Raw genomic sequence first — 24,060 nt, 5'->3', positions numbered from 1 at the left:
GTGGGTAATTCTTTGGGAATTGGAGCATAATATAAATAAATAAATAAATAAATAAAAAAAAAAATATATATTTTTTTTTTTGACACCTTTATGGGACAACAGAAACGTGCAGATATATATATATATATATATATATATAAACACTGACACCTCGTTTTAGATCAGCACTCAAAACCAAATGACACCCTGAAGGGCGTGAAAGAAATTCCGGTTTGCTGTAATGCTCATTTGCCTTCACTAATATGGTTTTGAGTGCTGATCCAAATCGAGGTGTCATTGTTTAACAAATAATAACGGCCATCCATGGAGCTGCACCACCCCAGAGAACGAGGGAAAGGGGGCCATGGAGGTATGGAACTTTTCAAAATCTCCGTATGGAAAACAAGATGGCACGTAATTCGAGCATTTCTTATCTCGGAGGCTTACTTGAAGTTTTAAAAATACATGAATTTGGTATGCAGCACAGCACCTACTAAGGCTGTGGTTCCTAAACTGTGAAGGAAAGCCAGGGGCGCCGTGCACGATGTGGGAAAGGAAGTGTTCGCACTAAGAATGTGTCACTTTCGCCCCCCCGCCTCCGTGATGAATAGGTTGCTCTGCCCCTAGTCTCTGCCTTTCTGAAGCAGAGCATCACGGCGGCGGGGGGTGCACAAACAGCGCACACAGGACTCGGCTGTCACCTTATTATTAAGGGATTTTGTTTCACCTCTGCCTGTCCTGAGGATTGCTTTCATGATTGTCTTTACAATATCTCATTCCCTCCAGGTGGTTTAAAGAACAACAAGGCGTCTACTCGCCCTTTCACATTTAGGCAGCAACGATCTGTGTCCTTCCCATTAGTAGACAGCAATGCCATGATTTTACGGGTGGGGAAATGGGAATAAACTGCTCTATTTAAGTATAAAAAGAGTGGACATAGAAAACAATCCTGCTACATAAAAACGGAACCTCTACTGCCTGTGGGTCTTCACACTACAGCAAACTTTCAATTGTAAACAACACACAATCTGCAATATTGTTTTATGTACCCGGGTACATACACCATGGCTCACCTGCATTGTTTGCTTATAGTTCTTTACAGCAGGGCCGGCTTTAGCGCTGGTGTGCCTAGTGCAACAATCATTCATGGCGCCCCCATTTTCAAATTCATGTGCAACGTTGTACCAAGTTCATTATCAGGCAGAAAAATCACATTATTGATGACATATATTTTGGATTCTTTAAATGGTGGAATAATGTAATGATTGGGAGAGAGAGAGGGTGTTTGTGCGCTGCTTAATAAACCTGTGGCGGTATCCCAGTGTTCTCTCTGGGAGCACAGATACGCATAAAATGACTGTCTTTAACCTCCATTGGGTGGGGGCAGGGTCAGGTCCTTGTGGAGAGCATTGGATGGGTGGGTCAGGGACCTGGTGGGGAGCGTTGGGTGGGTGGGTCAGGGGCCTGGTGGGGAGCGTTGGGTGCAGGGTCAGGGGCCTGGTGGAGAGCGTTGGGTGGGTGGGTCAGGGGCCTGGTGGGGAGCGTTGGGTGGGTGGGTGCAGGGTCAGGGGCCTGGTGGAGAGCGTTGCGTGGGTGGGTGTAGGGTCAGGGGCCTGGTGGGGAGCGTTGTGTGGGTGGGTGCAGGGTCAGGTCCTTGTGGAGAGCATTGGATGGGTGGGTCAGGGTCCTGCTGGAGAGCGTTGGGTGGGTGGGTTCAGGGTTAGGGGCCTGGTGGAGAGCGTAGGGTGGGTGCAGGGTCAGGGGTCTGGTGGAGAGCGTTGGGTGGGTGCGGGGTCAGGGGCCTGGTGGAGTGCGTTGGGTGGGCACCTTATGCCCTGATGCAGCCGCACTCTGCCAGCTTCTGTCTTTGCCTCACTCCTCGTTGAGGGGTCGTCACTCGTGACTGCTGCTTGTTGGAGAGTGTGAGGGGAGAAGGGTGCAAGGCAGAGGGGAGAAGGGTGCAAGGCAGAGGGGAGAAGGGTGCAAGGCAGAGGGGAGAAGGGTGCACGGCAGAGGGGAGAAGGGTGCACGGCAGAGGGGAGAAGGGTGCACGGCAGAGGGGAGGAGGGTGCAAGGCACAGGGGAGGAGGGTGCAAGGCACAGGGGAGGAGGGTGCAAGGCAGAGGGGAGGAGGGTACAAGAGGAAGGGGGAGAAGGGTGCAAGGTGGAGGGGGAGAAGGGTGTAAGGCAGAGGGGGAAAGGGTGCAAGGAGGATGGTGATGAAGTTAAAAATTTGCCCCTCTCCCACCGAAAACATTTCTGCGGATACCCATGATCAGAGCCCACCTCACGTAAACTTCTTGTAACGCCACATTGCTCCTTGAGCCTTTCTCTAACCTGGTTACTTTTAGTGGGAGTGCTTTATACTACTCTATGTATGCATTGAGATGTACTTCATAAGATATTTGTGATTGCAAATAAAGATTTATGACAGTGATGGCGACTCTGAATCCTTCATCACGTCTAGGCTTGATTCTTCATGTAGACCAGTGGTTCCCAAAGGGTGCGCCGCGGCACCCCGGTGCACGGGTAAAAAAATGATGGGGAGCCACGGCCAACTGCCAATTCGGTCAAGGGAGCCACGGGTCAAAAAAGTTTGGGAACCACTGTACTAAGGGTACAAAACCAAGAGGCTCTGCAAAACAAAACTTACTAAAGAAATACACAAACTTCATTCCCCAGCATGCAGTACTAACTGGACCATCTGTTGTTAATTAAACAAGTTGAAGTAAAAACATGCTGGAGTAGTACCTCTTTAATATGACTGCATTGATACTTGTGCCCATGAACAAGGAGTTTGACACCCTGAAACGCGTAGGGCGTGAAAGAATGTCCTGTTTGCTGTAACGCTCATTTGCCTTCACTAATTTGGTTTTGAGTGCTGATCCAAATCGAGGTGTCGTATAATATATATATGTGTATGTGTGTATATATATACATACATATATGTGTGTGTGTGTGTGTGTATGTATATATATATATATTACACACACACTATCTGTCTCTGTCTCTTACCTTCTCAAAGAGTAAGTAATATACGCCCTCAAGCCACAGGATACATCCTGGAGCGTCTCACTGACAAAGAAACCTGACGGACACATAGAACCAGACAATACTGCATACAAAGTATATGTGTGAAGGGTATCTTCCACCATATTGTCATTTTAGTAAGTGAATATTTAGCTCACACAGAGTGAGTGACTGGCAATATGGCAGTGAATGGAGGAATTGCTGCTGCTCACCTTGCAATAGTGAGGCAGTATAGAGTGTATCTCCAAAATAAACAAGAAGTGGAGTTTACCCCATGAGCAAGAGTTATTCGAGTTAATCAGTAGAACAAGCAATCATGGCTGCTAAGTTATGGACTGCCATCATGGTCTGCAATATGCTGCTGATTTATGTTAACTATGTAAAACATGCAGAGATAGGTAATATGGTAATGGTTGTGTATTTTATTATTTACTTCCAGTGTCCCCTGACGAAGGGCGCTTGACAGCCCGAAATGCATTGGGTCTTCTTTTTAAATAAACGCGCTTTGAACAAACTCCTGCATTTGTCGTGCTTTATCAAGAGGTCAGGATGGGCACAGCTTCAGCCTCAGAAACTTGGAGAATGGCAGAATAACCTGCGTGTGGATTGAAATTTATTACGGATGAATAATAGAGGAAGACATGAAGATCTTCCAGATGTAGAAAAGGGGGTGGGTGGTGATGAACAGAGTGTCTGAGTTAAACAGACCACTCTTACCCAGTCCAAAGATCAGGGCTTGATCCATCACCGTTATTTATCTCACTGCCCCATCCCAGCTCAGAACCTGGCTATATGCAAATCAGTCTGTCCCTGGCCCAGTGCATCATGGGAACAGGGCAGACTAAACTACCAAGCCAATTCTTCACCAGAAAGGAGACAAGCTACCGGGGACCGGTTTCTGGCATTTCAGCCTTCTTCGGCCCTGTTCCCATCATGCACTGGGACAGGAACAGGCTAATTTGCATACAGACAGGTTCTGAAACTGGGATGGTGCAGTGAGCTAAAAAACGGTGTTGGATCTAGCCCTGATCTCTTGACTGGGTGAGAGCTTTCTGCTTAATTCAGAGACTCTGTCCCTCACCACCCCTTGGTGTAAATATTTTTGTCCACCCTAAGCGTGGAAGGGTATTCTCAGATGTGAGACCCTTGCTCATTGCACCATCAGGATTCAAGCAAACCGGGCCGAAGACGGCTGTAATGCCAGAAACCGGTCCCCGGGAGCTTGTTTCCTTCCCAGTGTAAGAATTGGCTTTTGTAGTTTGGTTTGCCCTGTTCCCATCATGCACTGGGACAGGAACAGGCTAATTTGCATACAGCCAGGTTCTGAAACTGGGATGGTGCAGTGAGCTAAAAAACGGTGTTGGATCTAGCCCTGATCTCTTGACTGGGTGAGAGCTTTCTGCTTAATTCAGAGACTCTGTCCCTCACCACCCCTTGTTGTAAATATGATCTTCCAGATGTGGCACGCTTCTCGGGGATGCGAGAAGTCCTCTGTTCGATGCGTGGACTGCAACTGCGACACCCTTACGATGCGACAACAACAGCTCCTGCGGCGACGCTCTTCTCCCACGATGCGTGAAGCTTCTGCTCGATGCGACAACTATAGCGTCGACATCCAAGATGCGGTGGCAGCAGCTCTAATGGCGGCGTGCTTCTCGGGGATGCAAGGTGCTCTTGGTCAATGCGGTACAATGCGACAGTTCCAGCGGTGACTCCTTCAGAGTTGCGAAGGCTGGTGCAGCGATGGCGACACGCTTCGACCTCGTTGCGAGATTCTTCGCCTGGTGCAGTGCGACAACTACAGCGGCAACACCCTCCCTCGGAGTTGCGACGGCAGCAGCAGCGACGGCGACACGCTTTCTCTTCGTTGCGGCAAGCTTCTCTCCAATGTGGTGCAGTGCGGCAGTTCCAGCGGCAAAACCCTCCTTCAGAGTTGCAATGGCAGGCCCTGCGACGGCGACACGATTCTTCTCGTTGAGTAGCTCTTCCAGATCCTTGCGACACGCAGTTTCTCTGAAGGTCCAAAACAGCAGCAGGCACTTCCACAAGAACTCTGGGGAGCTGGGGGTGAAGTTTGTTGTCCATGAGACTTCAGCAGGAGGCAAGCTCTTTTCCAAGCCCTAGGGAATAGTCTCTCCTCAGTTTCTTCAGGTTCCTCTCCTCAGTAAAGGTTTCTGCTTGTAGTTCAAAGTGATCTAATTTCATGGGATCATGGTCCCAATATTTATACCCCAAAATCCTTTGTTATCTGAGGGAAGAGGGGCCTTGGCCCAGTCCAAACCAGTTCTGAAGCACTCTGTTTACCAGACTTCACCTTTCCTTTCACATTGCAGGGCAGGCACATCAGACGCCCCACAGGAGGTGGAGCCATCATTGTGGAAGGCAAGTACAGTCCTGGAGCACTTTGTTTACAGGACTCCTTCTCTTCTTTAAGTGTGCGGGGCAGAGACATCAACCGCTCCCCAGGGGGTGGAGCCAGCATTGTGGAAGGCAGGCACAGCCCCATTCAAGGTTCAGGTGCAACTCCTCCCTCCCATCTAGATGCAGATCTCTCTATTCACCACCGGGGGACTCAGCCTCCCTCCTGGAATTCCCCAGCCCTGTCACTCACAAAACCAGACATAGGAATACACAACCTAGCAGAGGCAGGTTTGAATGGTTAGACAAGCAAATACCTACTTTCTAAAAGTGGTATTTGCAAACACAGAATATTAAAACCAACTTTACTAAAATATGTATTTCTTTATTCTGAGTTCAGACATACTAAACTCGAACATCTACCATGCTCTCTGAGGCAGTTAGTATTATAAAATGTAATAACTCTAACAGCCCATTCTGGCCTATGGAGAACAGGTAGCCTTGCAATAGTGAAAAACGAAAATGGATGTAATTCACTTTTGGACATGCCACACACATCAGGGCTTGTCCTACCTTATGCACCCTGCCCTTGGGCCTACCATGGGGTGACTGATATGAAGAAAAGGGAAGGTTTAGGGACTGGCAAGTGAGTGCACTTGCCTAGCCAGCATGACAGTACCAGACTGCACGCAGGCTCTGCAATGGCAGACCGTAGACACATTTTACAAGGCTGCTTCTGTGGGTGGCACAACCAGTGCTGCAGGCCCACCAGCAGCATTTGGATTTACACGCCCTGGGCACAATCAGTGCACTACATTAGGGTCTGACAAGTAAACCAAATAGCCAAACATGGAACCACTGATTAATACATCAATTTACAATAGGGAGCACTTGAACTGTGGCACTGGATAGCAGTGGCACAGTGCCCAAAGCATACAACCCCAGCAAAAATACATGAGGCAACAGCAAAAATGGAAGGAAGACCCACGCCAATGGTGCCTGGTCTAACACCCACTATGTAACCGAGGCCGCAATTGTCTTTATTAAGAAGCTATCGTTGTGTCCGGCGCATCGCCCAAATAAGAAGAAAGTCACTTGGGTGCCCGGATCAGCTGAGAAAAATCCTTCGGGTGGTAGCGAGGCCACTGTAACTGGCTTCGCAGTGACAGCGGAAAGGAAAGAAAAGCACACAAGTCTGTGTTGCATTGATAGCCTCCTGGTTGGAGTCCCGGCGAGGGTGAAACTTACCGCTGCCGGCAGCCATATGTAATCGCACGGAGTACCGTGCTTTCCTGTCATGTGTTAGGCATAAACGGCCTAAATGTGTGGCTGGAAATTGTAGTAAGCGAAAGGTATAAGTGTAAACAACAAAGTACTCTCATGCACATAGTGTGTCCTGAGATGGTACAGCAACTGCTAGATAATCTGAAATAAACGAAGTGAGAAGACAAGGAATGTCTCACAAACCCACATCCTCGTCTCATGGTACGCATCAACATACCCGTATGGACATGGTGTATCCTGAAATGGTACTGCAACTGCTAAATAACGATCTTAATTAAACGAAGCAAGAAGACAGGGAATGTCTCTCAAACCTACATCCCCGCCGCGTGGTACGCATAAAGGTGCGTCCATGTGCGTCCAGTCTCTTCCTTTTTTACACCTTCTGTTATATCTTAAAGACGAAGGAATTTATTCAGAACTCAACAAGAAACCTATGGCCAGGAATTCCCTTCTCTGCTTCAACAGTTTCCGTCCACGTGCACTAAGAGACAATTTACAGTGGGGCAATTTTTGAGTCTTAGGAGAAACTGTACCGAGTTGACTAAGTTCAAAGAACATGCAGCTACACTCAAAATTATTTCTCACAAAGAGCATAATCTCATTGATAGAGCTGCTATGCAGTCCAGAAATAATAACAGGGAGGCCCTCTTAGAGAGACAAGAGGATAGACTTGTATGTGTTGGCACTTAGTCATTTGACAAACAGTTAACCCGTTGACCGCAGCGCGAATACTGCAGCATTTGCGGCTGAATTAATGAGTGGGCGGTTTCGGACAGCCCTCTGGTTAAGAAAAGTGTGACAATAAACTGGCCCAGCTTTAATACAGGGGGAAAAAACAAAAAAAAAAGCCCCTTTTGCCATCGAGCTCAGTAGAAATATAAGAGACATGGTAGTTGACACAAGACCTCGTACTGAGCAGAATCTGCAGAAACAAAAACCACTGTGGTCCCTACCACCTGTTAAGGGACATTTCGCATGTGGCTCCTGCTCAATCTGCCTATACACTCTCACGACCACGCAAATTGATCTGGGCTTACGGACACAATGGGAACTCTCCAAACACATAAACTGCAACATAGAAGGGGTAATTTATCTGTTGGGATGTCCTTGCAGATAAAATGGTATTGGTATGACAACACAAAAGGTCAGAACCAGGATTGTTGTACACTTCAGCTCGCTGAGGTGCAAGAAAAGCAATACGGAACTCACCAGGCAGAGCATGCCCACATTGATAATAATATCACCTGGCTAGTACTGAACATAAACATAACGGTGATGGGAGGGTCCAAGGGGATGATTAACGACCTAACACAGCTACAACCCCCAAACAAGACAATTACAACAAACCCAAAGTAGCTGTAGGTCCAAGGAGAAAACAGACTGTCGACTGAATAAGTATCTGACTTACGGAGAACGGTAGATAGAGATATATATTGCTCTGAGAAATAATACATATAAAGATGTAACAAAAATGGTCAACAGGATACTTTCTGTATGTGAAAAAATACCCATCAGTTGTCGACCGAGACCACCCTTATCATCATCTGGGATCCTTCACACCAAGAAGGGTAGAAGTTGTAAGTAAGGAAGTGAGATAATGAAGTGCTAAAGAGACTAAAATTGGAGAGAAAAGAGGAAAAGGAAATTTAATCAGTACCTCTCTGCTTCCAAATCAATAAAACCAGTGCAATAATAGTAGTTTTAACAAATAGCTACTATATATAGTATCAGGTCATGTTTCTGCAGACTGATGGACTCTAATAGGTGTCCGCTGCTTTCATCAGGACCGGAGGTCGCTACTGCTCAATAAATAGTGAATAAAGAAAAAAAAAATGTCACCTGGGTATCCTAGGTATAATCATTCTCCTGGCTATTTGGCAGGAGAGAAAAGCTCCACCTCACCTGGCTATGGCGCAGGTAAATAGAGCACCGCTCTAACCGTCGGTACTCCGGGCGTCCCTCTGGGCCGCCTCAGGGTGACCCCCGAGGCGGCTCAGAGGGAAACACCCTGGGAGATTTAAGTCACTACGGCATTAAGGATAACTTTGATTTGTGGGAGAAAAACCTTATAAAATTCCACTAGGATACAGTCTGGCCCGGCAGCTTTCCCAACTGGTAGGCTACGCAAAGCGCTGGCGATTTCTTCCCAAGATGGAGCAACTGCTGTTCAAGGCTCACTGGCCCCTGCCTGTCATTTTGTGTGGGGATCTAATTGCCAACTTACCATGCAATTGGGGATCTGACTCTCTATGCCTCCAGACCACCTGCAAACCCAAAGTGATTCAGGCACTTAAAAAGCTTCTATATATTCATTTGTTTGTCGATGTATGGTCTTATTTCTACCTTAATTTACCTGGTTATACATTTTATTCGGCACCCCACAAATCATTTGCTCGTCTGGATTTTTTTCTGGTCTCTTCTTCTCTAACTCAGTATAGCGAAATTGGACTACTTCCCCATATTCTTTCGGACCATAATCCGAAGTCTCAATATTCGGGGGTTGATAGCACGTAATGAAAGTTCACCCTGGAGTTTTGAAAGAGCACTTTTACAGGATGAAGGCTACCAGACCCATATGAAACAATGGATAACGTTTTTCCTTGACAACAACCTTGGCACAGCCCCTACCATGGTAGTTTGGGACACTTTAAAAGCTTGTGTTCCTGGAGAAACCCTACAATTTTCACTTAAGAAAAATAAACAAGAGAAAGTTCAATTGAAGTAACTACAAACTAAATTAGCAAAAACTGAGGAAAATCTTATTTCAGTTATTCAGTCTACGTGGGAGATTAACCCGGCACAATTGGCTGTGGCTGCCGCTAGGGCAGAGATCTGCTCAATACCGTAAGTTAAAGCCGTCTCTAAATGGGCTGCAGCTTGGGGAAAAACATATGAATGCAGTGAAAAATTGGCCATCAGTTGGCTATGAGAACTAGGCTACAGGTTTCGGCCAATGAAATTCAAAAAATTAAATCACATGCTGGAATTTTCAACAGCGACCCCTGAAGAAATTTGCGCAGCCTTTTTTGAATTCTTTCAAGCCCTATATTCTGAGGGTGCGGGAGAGCAATCTGACTTTTAACAACCACCTAGATAACTATCTAGATTAAATAACGTTAGCAAAGCTCAGCAGAGAAGAACGTGAGCTACTCAAAATTGCAACCCAGAAAAGACCGAAATTCTATTATTTTTGTCCCAATCCTAGTACTTGTTTGCACAGATCGTGGCCTAGTGATGGTCCAACTCCCCTGCCCACATAAGCAGCCAGAAATGTGGGAGTACTATTTGATAACAAACTGTCCTTTAAGACCATGATTTACTCAGTAGCTAAAAACTGCATTTGGGTTTGAAGGGAAAATTCTTACCCCATTTTCTATGGGAGGCTTGTATAACGGTAGTCGGAGCTACAATTCTATCTAGATTAGATTATGCAAATACCTTGTATCTGGGTTTACCTACCTAACTTAAATAGTCAACTACATGTAGTCCAGAATACAGCAGCTCATCTGCCATTCAGCCTTCAGAAGAATACTCCTACGTCACCCTATCTCCATCAACTGTATTGGTTATCAGTTAACAGCACGATTATGTTGGAAGCATTAATGCTTTCCCATCGGTCCTTTCATAGTTTCGACTCTCATTATCGGAACAAAAGAATTTAGAAGTACCAGCCAAACTGGTACCTATGGTCTATCAGAGTTCACTTGATAATGGTCCCCCATTTAACAAGCATTTGCAATCTAATAGGTCTCGCATTTATGCAAGTTTTTAACTAATGACATTGCAAATAACAGTGCCTTTTTTATTTTTGTTTTCGTTTAACAAACATAAATAAAAGGCATTGTCATTTACAATGCCATTAGCTTAAACTCTGGTAACTGCGAGACCTATTTACATTGCAAATGCTTTTTGAATTGCACGAGGAAAATGAAATGGCAGCCCCTTGTCAAAATGTATTTAAATGTAGAGTAGCAGACTATGCTCTTTTGAGGCGGTAATGCATTTTAAAAATTCTCCTCTCTTGGCGACGAAATACATTTTATTGGCATTGTAAGGCGAATAGTTCACATAAGTTCTTTAATTAAATTCACCCAAATTCTCTTTTTGATGTTGCAGTATTCATAGAGGGAGGCTGCTCTTTGTGTTCACCCCTCTGCATTTTAAGCTTAGTCCTTTTATGTGTTCGCCAGTTACAGTTTGTGCCTCGTGTAGTGTTTCTTTCAGACAAGGTAGTGATGCATTTCTTACTGTTCTCTCAGACCTGGCCTTTTAAAAACCCTGTGTATGCAAACTGCGTCATCTTTTACGGTCCAGCGGATTACATTGCGGTTTGAGCGGGCCTGATGGTTTCCTCGATTGCACTAACTCAAAAAACATTAATTTTACAACAGGCTAGGAATTAGATTATTACATTTGGAAAGCTCAAACCGACCTTGATTTTATGAACTGGTTTACTTTGAAATGGGTAATCGGGATGGGATGCTCGGTTAGGAGGAACCTTTAGCGATGTTGAAAAATTCAAGGAAATACAGTTTTCTTTCATTAGCAGATAAAATTATAAAAATGTTTAGCTCTTGCAAGCCTTCCAGTGCACGCAAATTACAGCAAGCCTTCCAGTGCACGCAAATTACAGCATATGTGTGTAAAAATACCAATTCAGGAGATTTGGCATTTAAAAATTACTGAGGGGGATTAAATAGTGATGTGATCTAACTAGAGGGGCTACCCCAGATCGATAGATGGCCTAACCGCAAGTCCAGTGTCCATTCCCGGAGAATCAACCTATTTAAAGAGAGAAGTGAGTTAAAAAGATAATCTAATAAAAGGTCTCTCGTGGCCACTGCGCGCCGATTGATTATACAGGATGGAGGAAAAGTAAAAGCGTGCCATGCGCGCGCTGTGTTGAAACGCCGCGTGCACATCGCCTGTCCCGGCGCGTGCACATCTCCTGTCCCCCTTCGGACGCAAAACCCACAACAATAGATCTCGCCATGGCGAGCAGCACATGCGTTGCGTCGCTTGGGGAGACCTAAAAAAATCTAGATGAGGTGGTGCGTCTTTTAAGATCTGCAGAGCCAAATCATGCGCTCTCCTCCCTTTGCAACTAAGGAGCTTAAATAATGATTGGCCTTTCGTAAATCCTTGAAGACTTATCTCTTTAGCCAATAACTCCTTAAGTCTTCTCCTAGTGGCATGTTGTAGCGCCGGTACACACTGAGTAGCTGTGCGCCTTACAAGTTGCGTCATTCATTCATTCACCACACTGTCTCATCTGGATTCATCAGCCTAATCTGCTACATTTACTTGGACGATGCAAAGTGCTATATGAATGCAGATCTTTCTTCCCCTTTTATCCCTCAGCTATCCTTCTCATTCCAAGTAACAGACTAATATCCACCACTGAAATTACCTCATATTTCACCATATTAATTCACCACTAATCCTTTGTAGGCTTCCTGAATAGCGTGCGTCAACAACCAATAAATAAATACAAACCTTTGTCCTCCTCTATTGTTCTGCTATCTTTCGAAATCCAAATAACTGACTAACCTATCCACCACTTAAAATGTACATGCATGTTTCACTATTCTAATTCAACACTAATCCTCTATGGGTCCAGGAGTAGCGCGCTACCTGCCGAAAAAGCGCTTTGACGCCTCAAATGGGGTTGTAAGAGCTATATAAATGCAATTACAATACAATACAATATTACGCTTGGCTATCATGCACGCCAGGGCCACCCACAGTTTCCCATGTGAATTCAGATTAGTGGGCTCTCAGACATTCAATATACAACGTCGGGTCTCTACCACCAACTCCACCCCCATTACTTCTCTGATTTTCTCGTGAATCTTGACCCAATATTCCTGTTTTGCCACACAATTCCACAAAACATGCATGAACGTACCAGTCTCTCCACAACCCGCTCCTACATTCCCCACTTTCCGCCAAACCCATATGTACCAACCGTGGATCTGTTGTAAAATCTTCAATTGCACCAATCTAAGTCGCATTTGGATGGCTACTACCTTCAGGGAGGAAACCGCCTCTCTCCAATCTTCATCGTCCAAGACTAAGCCATCTGCGCCCCACTGCTCCCTAACAATAACCAGGGGGTCCTTCATGTGATTGATCAGCTTTTTATATATCAATGAAATAGTTTTTGTTGGAAGAAGACCATCTAGTACCCGATCCTCTAGTGGGGAGGCCTTCGGGGGTTCAGTGTCCCTGGGAATATTTGCAGGCAGGGCGTGTCTGACCTGGAGGTATTGGAAACGCTCGCACTAATGCATCTGGTGTCTTTCCTGTAAGGCGGCAAACGTGAGTATCCCATCCTTCCCCCATACGTCCTTTATTTGTGAGATCCGATGAGGTCCCATCTATCAAAGCCGTTCGTCTTCCACAAACTACCCAGCCTCTCCCAGCTCCACAGTGGGGTCATAGTGAGCCTCCCCTCCCACTGAAGACATCGAGTAGCCGCATGCCATACATGAATCGCATGCGCCGCCGGCCCAACGAGGGGAAATCGACCGTTTCTAGCATACAATGCCCAAGTGAAATCTCCTGCAGGCATCTGTCCGCGGTCCATCGCATAACCAGGTCCAAGGGAGACCCATAAATAGCATGATATATGGCCGCCAGCTGAGAAGCCCAATAGTACTTCCGGAGGTCCGGCAAACCGATCCCTCCGTCGTACCAGGGAAGAGTAAGCTTGGAGAAAGCAATACGTGGTCTCCCCTCCCAGAGAAGCTGCCTCTGAAGGGATTCTATCTCTTTGAAATATGAGTGGCACCGGATCCATTGTGTTTTGGAGCGCATATAAAAATTGGGGGAGTGCCTTCCTTTTAAACAACACTGCGCGACCCAGCAAGGAGAGTGGTAGTGATTTCCACCTCGTCACAACCCTTCGGAACCTGGCCAGTAGGGGCTTTAGGTTTTTGTCGAATCTCAGTTTCGGATCTTTGAACACAAATATGCCCAGATACCGAAAACCCACCATCTCAATCCATAACGGGCAGGAACTTGCGACGGCCGGAGGGTCACCGCTGAGAGCAAAAAGCAGTTTTCGCCCAATTAATGGCGAAGCCAGAATATCTCCCAAATATGGCCAGGACGTCCATAAAGTTTCTCAGAGAGTTCCAGGGATTTGTGAGATAGAGCCGGATGTCATCTGCGTAGAGCGAGATTTTGTCCTCCCACTCGGTTGTCCAGCGCAGCCCACGAATCGACCGGTCCCAGCAGACCCATGCCGCCAGTGGCTCAAGCGCCAGCGCGAATAGCAGAGGGGAAAGGGGACATCCCTGTCTTGTGCCTTTTCTAAAAGGGACGTGTACGGATTTGTAGTTATTTACCACAACCCTGGCTAGGGAACCAGCGTATAGGAGACAGACCCAATCAGTGAACTCCTTACCAATACCCATCTTCTCTAGGACCGCAAACAAGTAGGGCCATTGGACCCTATCAAAGGACATGGTCGCATCTAAAGACCACAGAACCACTGGTTCATGTATGCTTGACGCGCCGCCCAGAATCCCATGTAGTCTCCTCAGATTGAGGGCCGTATTCCGGCGTGGCATTAAGCTAGACTGATCCGGGTGGACCAGGGTCGAAATGACCTTGACCAGCCTGGTCGCCAGCAGCTTAGCTAACACCTTAGGTTCAGAGTTCAGAAGCGAAGCGCGGAGGTACCCCTTCGGGAGTGATTCCAGCGCTATATAAGCACATAATTTAATTAATTAATTAAAAAAGTAGTGAGATTGGCCGATAAAAAGAACATTCCGCTTTGGGTCTGCCGACTTTATGAATGACAACAATATTCGCTACACGTTGGTCGTATGGGAGCTGGCCCACTTCATTGCTCTCGACAAACATGCCGCGAAGAAACTGTGCTAACTTATCCGCATTGAGGTTATAGAGCTCTATGGGGATTCCGTTAGGGCCGGAGGCCTTCCCAGAATGAACACCACCTCGTCATCCGTGAGGGGAGAGTCCAGATATTTCATGTTCTCCTCCGAGAGTCTGGGCATTGGGATATCATGTATCATAGCTGCGTTTTCGGCCTCCGTATAAGCGTCAGCCGACTGGTATACTGATTTATAATACGCTGAAAACTCATATGCGATCAGCTGTGTCTGTCACTATTCCCAAATCTCCTGTTTGCAATTCTGGCACCAGCCGTGAAGCCCACTCCCCTTTCTCCAACCACGCAATCAGTTTTCCTGCCTTATCGCCATGTTCATAGACCCTTCTCTGAGTGTCAGCTATCTGGACTTTAGCCCTATCCCTAGCTAGATTCCTATATTCATCCCGGAGAAGTTTCAATCAGTGCAACCCCCCTGATCGGCATCCCTCGAGACCTCCCCTCTAGAGCAATCAGTTCTGCCTCTATCCTATCCACCTCAGCCCGGGCCTTCCTCCTCTTCCCTGAGACCAGTTATAACACCTCTCCTCTGATGACCGTCTTGTACGCCTCCCACAGGGACTGCACCGACGCAACCGTTCCTACGTTTTCTTGGAAAAATAGAAATTGTTATCTGCAGATCTCTGACCGATGTAAGAAACAACAAAAAATAGTACTTGTTTTACTTGTTCGGGTCAAGCTTTATACCAGCTTAAAAATATTTTGTAGTGATGTTATGACCCACCTAACGGAGAAGTTCATTGGACCAGACCCTACAATATTGACATTTTACCAAAAAAAGCAATACTTTCAGGGGTGAGTGTGTGTGAGAAAGTGGCTCTTTTTGCCTGGTTAGCCCCCATCTTTTGCATGGTTTTGACGTGGTTTCAATTGTAGTGCACAGGGTCCCTGCCAACCTGGTCCCCTGTGCCAGTGCTTTTTGTCCTAAAACATAGCCGCAGTTTGTACTTCTGCCCACTATAAGTTTCTAGTAAGTGGTACCCTGGGTACCTAGGGCTTGGGAGCTGATGAGGGACCCCCCCTCACTCGACCTATGTGAGGGAGACAACAGAAACGTCGTCATGACAACCTGCTTCGGTGCCATGCCAGCCATTCCTGCCTGAAGGTATATGTAAGTCACCCCTCTAGCAGCTCTCACAGCCCTAAGCCAGGATGCACTATACCACAGGTGAGGACATACCTGCAAGAGCAGATAGGCACCTACAATATTAGGGTTATTCCTTAATATTGTAAGTGCCAGGGAAGCCATACAGAGTACATGGACTGGAAACTCGACAACTCTATTTCCATAGCACTCTGATGACTTTACCCAGGGGGTTTGGCACCAAAATACTCCTTTCCCTAAATCCACAATGATGCCAGTGTGAGATTTAGTGTACCTTGTACTCAGAGGGTACCTCAGAGGTTCCCCCTGTAAACCTACCAACCATGGTGGGGTCTCTGAGCAGCTGTAGCCAGCCAGCCACCACCAGACATGTTTCTGGACCCCTGGGCGGAGAGCCCCTTTTCTCTGGGACCAGAAACACTGCACATCTTGGACAGCGGTATCACACCTCCTCCCCCAGGATGGGCCAGTTCTCGAAGGGGAAAGCTTCAAAGGCGTGCCGCCTTTGTAACGCAACCCCTAGCCTCTGCTGCTAGCACCAGATGGCAGCCCCACTTTACACTTCCACTGTGGGTGGGAAATCTGTCGGGAGAACTTAGGAGAATTGTGTCCAATCAATCAATCACAGAACTTATAAAGCGCACTACTCACCCGTGAGGGTCTCAAGGTGCTGGGGGGGGAGGGGGGTGTGGTGGGGGGCTGCTTCTACTGCCAGGTCTTGAGGAGCCTCCTGAAGGTGAGCAGGTCCTGGGTCTGCCGCAGGTGGGTGTGGAGGGTGTTCCAGGTCTTGGCGGCGTGGAATTAGAAGGATCTACCTCCGGAGGTGGTACATTGGATTCGTGGGACAGCGGCGAGGGCGAGGCTGGCGGGCGGGGGTGTAGAAGTTGAGTCTGTTGTTCAGGTGGGCTGGTCCGGAGTTGTGGAGTGCTTTGTGTGCGTGGGTGAGGAGCTTGAAGGTGATCCTCTTGTTGATGGGGAGCCAGTAAAGGTCTCTTAGGTGGGGGGTGATATGGCTGCGTCGAGGGAGGTTGAGGATTAGGCGGGCCGATGCGTTCTGGATGCGTTGTAGTCGTTGTAGGTGTGTGGTCGGAATTCCTGCATAGTGTGTGTTGCTGTAGTCCAGCCGGCTGCTGATGGGGGGCTTGGGTCACCGTTCTTCTAGTTTTGATCGGGATCCACTTGTAGATCCTGCGAAGCATGCGGAGGGTGTTGTAGCAGGAGGAGGAGACGGCGCCGACCTGCTTGGACACGGAGAGGGAGGAGTCTAGGACGAATCCCAAGTTGCGTGCATGGTCCGTGGGCGTCGGTGCTGTTCCTAGAGTTGTCGGCCACCAGGAGTCGTCCCAGGCAGACAGGATAGGGCAGGGGATGAGGACTTCCGTCTTGTCTGAGTTCAGCTTGAGGCGGCTGCTCCTCATCCACTCAGCGATGGTCTTCATACCCTCGAGGAGGTTGGTTTTGGCGGTATGTGGGAGGAGGACTCTCTGGGTTCTGCCAGAGAGGAAGGAAGTGGTCCAGTCCAGGGCTTTCTCCCGAATTCCGGCTTCTTGGAGGCGTGTTCTTAGTGTGCGGTGGTAAACCGTGTCGAAGGCTGCTGACCAGTCCAGGAGGATGAGGGCCGAGGTTTCGCCGTTGTCTAGTTGGTGTCGGAGTCGTCTGTGGCGGCAATGAGGGCTGTCTCAGTGCTGTGGTTCCGACTGAATCCGGATTGCAACGGGTCTAGGATGTTGTTGTCCATGAGGTGGCGGGTCTGCTGTATGTTGGCGATTTTCTCAATGACCTTCGCCGGGAAGGGGAGCAGGGAGATGGGACGAAAGTTCTTGAGGTCCTTGGGGTCCGCCTTGGGCTTCTTGAGGAGGGCGTTGATTTCGGCATGCTTCCAGCTTTCCGGGAATGCCGCTGAGTCGAAGGAGATGTTGATGACCTTTCGTAGTTGGGGTGCGATGGTGGCGTCTGCTTTGTTGAATACGTGGTGTGGGCATGGGTCTGCTGGCGATCCCGAGTGGATGGAGTTCATGATCTTTCGTGTCTCGTTGACGTGGGCCCACCTCTGCCAACTCCACCCCTAAGGTGGGGAAGTCCCTGCAATCTTGATGATGGGGAGACCCCACCATTCTGGGCTAGGTCAATGTCCCCTCCCACAGGACGATGGCTTAATAGAGGGTGTAGTCCTCCTAGGTAAGGTGCCTATTGGCCCTACCTGCTAGTCACGTAGAAACGCCCCAATATATATATAGTATTTAGGTGGCACCCCCAGCCAAAGAAACTAGATATTCTCCTTGCAGAGACAACTGCTTTGGCCCTAGCCCTACTGGCCTGTCCAACGTATGCGTACCTGCAATCTGATTTGCAACCAGCAACCTCTGGAACGCAGGGAAAACTACTGCCTTCTGTAAAAGACTTCAATCTCCCATGGACAGTGGACAAGTCTAGAAGAAACCAACTCCAAAGGCTCAATATCCAGCTGGAACCACGATCTATGCCCCTCTGCACCCAATGGCCCAAGTCTGAGTGGCTCATCTTTGCAGTAAAGTCGCCCCAGCGATCCTTATGTTGTGTCAGTGTTGGCTGACCTCTCCTCTATTTACCTCTGCTGTCATTGGTCTCCCTACTACAGCCTCCGGTGGCATGCCTGCAACCTGTTTGCCAAAAGTAGAATCTCCACACAGTAATTGCACCCTGCACCCGGCTGCCCATGTGCCTGGTGATGTATGTTCGGTGCTGCTTTGTGGCCCCCTTTGCTGGTCCTAACCCCCAAAGCTTGGCCCCACAACCGATTTACCTACCTACGTGCCAGCAGTGTTGCTCCAGGCACCCCTAGTCTCTATTAAAAAGCATTGGGCCAAACTCTGACATTTAGGTCTGCACTCGGCCGCCCCAGTGCTGCTGGTGGTGCAGTTCTGGCACTTGCCTGACACTTACCACTTGCTAACCTTTGGTCCAGAAGATTGGAATTGTAAGTGTGTTACTTATCTGTTTACCGTGATATTGTTTCCCCCATAGGATAACATTGAGCTGTTATGAAAAGTTTTTCGAAATGAAAAGTATATATTTTTTTTGATGTACTTGCCTTATTGCAAAGATCTTGTTCTTAAAACAAAATAAAAATAAAGTATATTTTTCTAAAATAGGTCTGGATCTCCTTCTTGAGTCATGTGCCCATTATTGGTCAATGTTGAGCAATAAATGTCTTACACTACTCTGTGTTAGGCCTAAGGCTGCTCACCCACACTACCACTAATAGAGCACTTGGGGTTTCAAATGAGTCCTGTACACTTTAGGGGCACCCCTGGACTCTGTGCACAGTATAACCACCTAGTGGCAATACCATATACAGACCGCTTCCTACAGTGTGGAATTTAATAAAAAATCTTCTTGTCCATGGGACAGGTTGCTTCATAAATCTACTTGTACAGATAGAGAAAAAACAAGCATTTGAAACTCAATAGGTCCTGCAATTGCGAGATTTAGAGCTATTGGCATTGGAAATGACAATGTCTTATTTTTGATTTTCTTTTTAAAACATAAATAATATGCATTGTCATTTACAATGCCAATAGCATAAGCGAGAGTTTAAGCTATTGGCGTTGTAAATGACAATATTTTTTATCTATCTGTTTTAATAATTAACACATAAATAAAAGGCATCATCGTTTAAAATGCCAATAGCTCAAAGTCTTGATCATTTCTTCAATCTCTGTCAAACACAGAACAACCTTGACCCTTAATGTATCTGCCCAGCTCAGGCCCCTGCTCACCTAGCCCTGTCAGATGCATTGTACATTCTACTTGAGTATTATTGTATGTGTGTGTTAGTGTGAGGACATTTTTGTGTATGTGAGTGTAGTAGATGGTAGGTGTATGTATTAGTGTTTGAGTGTGTCTTTGTGTGTTTGTGGTAGGTGTTTATGTGTATGTGTAATTCATACCATGCTGAGTGTAACATAAACGCCACAGAGGAGTTACTATTGTAGTGTAACTTGCGCCTTGCTCGGAGTGCAACGCACACGCCCCAGAGGAGTTATTATTGTAGTGTAACCTTCTTCCCGCCGTGAAGTCCATTACTGCAGAGTAACATCCACCTGTGGGTGTCATCATCACAGTATTACGCACGCCCAGCGCTGCGAGGTCTGTTGTTGCGGTGTCAGTTCTCTGGCTGACATTGCTGCGTCGCTCAGTGGCAGCGGATTAATGCGGCGTAATTGGCGGATAATGATCGTCCAATAATGGCCTCCAGTTCGAGCTGGGCATTACCAGGCATAGCGATGAGAGGAGGGGCAGAGGAGGGCTGGCACTGACTGGGGGTTGGGGGGATGTATAGGAGTCCTGGCACTGATGAGGGACGGCAGATGAGGCCTGGCAATGACTAGGAACGACTGAGTAGGCCTGACACTGACGAATGACGGTAGAGGAAGCCTGGCACTGGTGCGGGACCGTAGAGGAGGGCTGGCACTGACGGGAGTAGAGGATGCCTTACGCTGATGAGGGATGGCAGAGGAGGCCTGGCACTCTGAAGTGTTCAAGAAGAATTTTGGTTTCGTCTTCGATCTCTTATCTTTAGGGGGCTATGTGTTTCTAATTAGTGTGGAGCCGCGCACTGCCCCGATCTCTCAAAGGAAACAAATCTTGACGAAACCAGGTTTGTTTTCCTTTGAGAGGTCAGGAGCAGTGTGCTTCTCCACGCTAATTAGAAACACAGGGCCCCATAAAGATAAGAAATTGCTTCACAACAGTCGTGAAGCAGACAAGCCTGTCCGGATGGGACGGACTAAAGGTAGAAAGGGCTGCGGCCCAAAAGCATTCTATTCAATGGGAAGCCAGCGTTTAGCGTAAACGCTGGTTTGACCCAATGAAAATGATGTGCGTGGCTTCAAGTCCCCTTCTCAAATCTCCTTTAGGTCTCGCCGAGCGACAGCGCATGCGCTGCAATGCTAAGCGAGACCTAAAAAACCCTTGTCCTTTTGGTGACATGTAGTTCAGTGAACATTTATGTCCGCAATCTCATTATATAAGAGATCGAATAATAGCAACCAAGTATGCCTGAGCATAAATTATAGTGGGGTTTGAATACTAGCGATTCACTTATTTTGACAACTTCAGCCCCAGTATGTAGATCTGCGGAAAGTAATCAGTATGCAATAGGGTCCCGGTTGGGATGCCCTTATGAGTGTGTGCAAACCTACTAACTTGGATGTTTCAGGGGTTTTCACCATCACTTATCTAATTGTTTTCCATACTGAGAATGGTTTGAAATGTACTCTTGACAAAGGCAGAAGTAAAACTTTCCAGGGTTCACAAAAAAATGGTTGGAGGGAAAATGAGCCTGTAATCTACACATGCATATTCGCTAGTGCCCAAATGCAGTTCACAAATATTTTCTGGAAATACGATTTCCTGGCCTACTTATGTAAGTTTTTGTGAATTTATGAAAGCCGTAAGTCTGTAGTCATGCAAGGACATATTCCATGGGTGCACTTTTTTGCCTTTCTTTAAGATTTGGGTCCCTAATTAGGCCTGGCGTTAACCAAGACCTTTCGCATTTAATAAAATTCTGTCCTATCTATCTGCTGGCTTCACTGTGAATGACCGCATTCTGCTCTTCGGCACACAAAGTAGCTTTGTTCAGTGCCAATGACAACTGTGGCAATATGTGCTTTTTGAGACCAGAAATATTTTAGCTTTTTGCTAATTTTTGTTATAATGGTGAGGCCCGACAGACCCCACAACAATAAAGCTTTTCAAAAACGAATGTCCAAACAAGGCACGCATTGACAAAACCAATATGCTGACCACCAATGTCCGACCTATTGGCTTTGCTAATGCTTGTTTTCTTACTGTTTCTTATAATGTTGTTGAAACTGATATACTAATTTTCCATTATGAATATTTTGGGGAAATGGAAATACTAGCCTGTATCAACACATTTTTTTCTAAATGATGCTTCAAAGAAATGGTACCTAAAAGTTAACAGTAGTTCAGCAAAACCTGGTTTCGGTTTTTTGTTAACATTTTATTTTGATCAAACAATCAATCTTGCTTTCAATGTTATGCAAATATTTTCCTCTAATCGGAAAGCATTTTGGAAGCTTTATACGTAGCCTCATGTAGGTAAACCTTGTATACTTGTACACATTTTTATACTGGAACCACTGTCCGTAGTGCAGTTGAAGCTTACAAGATTTACTTAGAGCTCTCACCCTAATAATAAAGGCAAATGAACCATAAATATAGGTTTGAACTGCATTAACATAAAGACACAAATGTTACCTTCCTTAACTGCAAACAATGCACTTCACTGATCTATGATGAGGTACTGGCAACCTAAAGGGTTTGTGCTGCAGGTGATTGGGCCTACTTGTCCCAAGGATAAAATAAATATGAACACGTGTAACCCCTGACCCCAAACAATGTGTCGTGGGCATTGATCTATAGAAGTTCCACACTCCTGATTTTGATTAAAGCAAATCTGATGTTTTAATGAAAGCCAGCAACATTTCTGATTCATATGCCACACTAAACAACTTCATTTATTTCCACTGTGTATCTGTTGAAATTCCTGGTGTCCCTGATAAAGATACATTTTGTTTTTCCTCATAGCTTTCCACAGGATGGAGTGATAGGTCCCAACTTGTGACTTGAGGTATGTTGCATAGGTAAAGCCTTGAAGCAAATGTTTGTTAGGCATTGCAGTGGTTTGAAATCATGACCTGCATATGCTTTCTTTTACCAGGATTTTAGAAGAGCAAAGAGGGCAATACATGCAATGATCCATAATCAGAGTAAGCAACCTAAGCCACCCACCCCAAAAAAAGATACCAGGAAAGAGGCTGAAAATAGATAGATTTCCCCCCTGATCAGAATATATAACTTGAGGAAATTGGTTGGATCACTAATTCCTCTTTCCCTCCACATTGATTCTGTGAAAATAGATATTCATAAATCTTGTTTTATTGGAACTAAAGCTGGCTGTCCGGAAAGGGTAATTCAATAGAACCAAAATGAATATTGTTTTAGGGTGACTGGAGAAGGAAGGCCTATGGAGAAGAAAGTTGAAACATCTGTTCAAGGAATCATAAGCTAAAATAGCTTACTCAGACAATCTGAAACATTCAGTGCAGTTTTTAACAGTATATGATTGGTGACATAAGTGAATAAAAGGTAGGAGTGCTTGGTTAGAAGATACTTCAGATGTACATAGATTAGTTGCACTATTACCTACACAGTGTCTCACATAATACCCCTCTACTTTGCCACAGGCTATATAGTGCTCTCTTTGGCAAATTAATATTAAAAATCTATCCACCATTGGATTAGATGTCTATAGGATGATGAAGAGCTCTTTACTAGAGGTGTGTAAACATTGTTAATTGAACTCAAATGTAATGTGCAAATTTAAAGGTTATTTTTCTAAAGGGGAGATCGAGAAGCTTTAGTAACCCATTGTTGCAGTGGGAAATTGTTCGTACTGCACTGAAAAGTTGCTCTCGGGAGCTGGAGGCTGTACTCAATTGCCCCTTAACTAGCCCATCTGACCCTTCATATGCCACTTCCAGAGATTTTCCCACAATTTACCTGCACAGAAAGGATTTACAGGGGCCAACTCTGGGCGTTCCTGGTGCAGTTCGAGCTCCAGGAAATCAGGAATTCCAGGAGGCCTGGACATATTTACTCCATCCTAAAGCTTTCCCTACTTACGATGTGGTGCATGTTTCTGACTTCTGCCTGCTTCACTGGCAAAGGAAAGCCCCTGACTAAATGATAACTGTAGACCAATTTAAAGCCCCACCTTGAAGGCCCTACACCCAAAAGGGACAAGAAACGTTAACTGCTGCAATCACTTCACTACTGGTAAATGCAGTTCCTTAATACATTTTCCCTCCCACTGATGATCTGGACTTTGTTACACTCATCATGTTAATGGAGGGCTCTAGGATATGGCATTATCCTCTAATCTACATATCTATTTTCGGATGTAGGGAAGATAAAATAAAGTGCCTCAAAATGTGCAAGAACACGGTTATACAGTGCCTTTTTTTGTTGCTGGAAATGAGCTAATCCATGCTGCTATATCATGGGAATGGGGATGTGGGTGGAGATTTGATTGCTAGCAACAATAAACGTGCAGTCATAAAGGAATTCTATGGTGGCCATCTCCGCCCTGAATTTCAGGTAGCAGTTATCCTTGTTTCGAATGCCCAGATTACACCAACATCCTCCACCTTGGCCCTCTTGAAGAACTGCTTCATACGCTACAATGAATTTATCAATTTGTATGAATTATCGGGTATGAGACCATTTCAGCCCATCACTAGTTGTAAGAAGAATTTCTTTAAAGGCCCACTGCATTGCCTATAATGCAGTGCAGGGAAACAGTGCCTTTGTT

The 24,060-nt window shown here is 46.2% G+C and overlaps 1 protein-coding gene across 3 annotated transcripts in view; it reads left to right on the top strand.

The window, feature by feature from the left end:
* Positions 1 to 24,060, top strand: part of GABPA (GA binding protein transcription factor subunit alpha) — a 332,634-nt gene that overhangs the window by 6,754 nt on the left and 301,820 nt on the right. The window contains exon 1 of one of the 3 annotated variants that reach the window (XM_086934034.1): positions 22,275 to 22,317. The exons of the other annotated variants lie outside the window; for them this stretch is intronic. The gene's annotated coding sequence lies outside the window, so the exon portion shown is untranslated. Of the gene's footprint in view, positions 1 to 22,274; positions 22,318 to 24,060 lie in introns of those variants that run through there. 3 annotated transcript variants of the gene reach the window in all.

The sequence above is a fragment of the Lissotriton vulgaris genome, chromosome 8 (genome assembly GCF_964263255.1).
Source record: "Lissotriton vulgaris chromosome 8, aLisVul1.2, whole genome shotgun sequence".
Classification (NCBI taxonomy): Eukaryota; Metazoa; Chordata; class Amphibia; order Caudata; family Salamandridae; genus Lissotriton; species Lissotriton vulgaris.
This window is presented reverse-complemented; position numbering and strand designations above follow the sequence as displayed.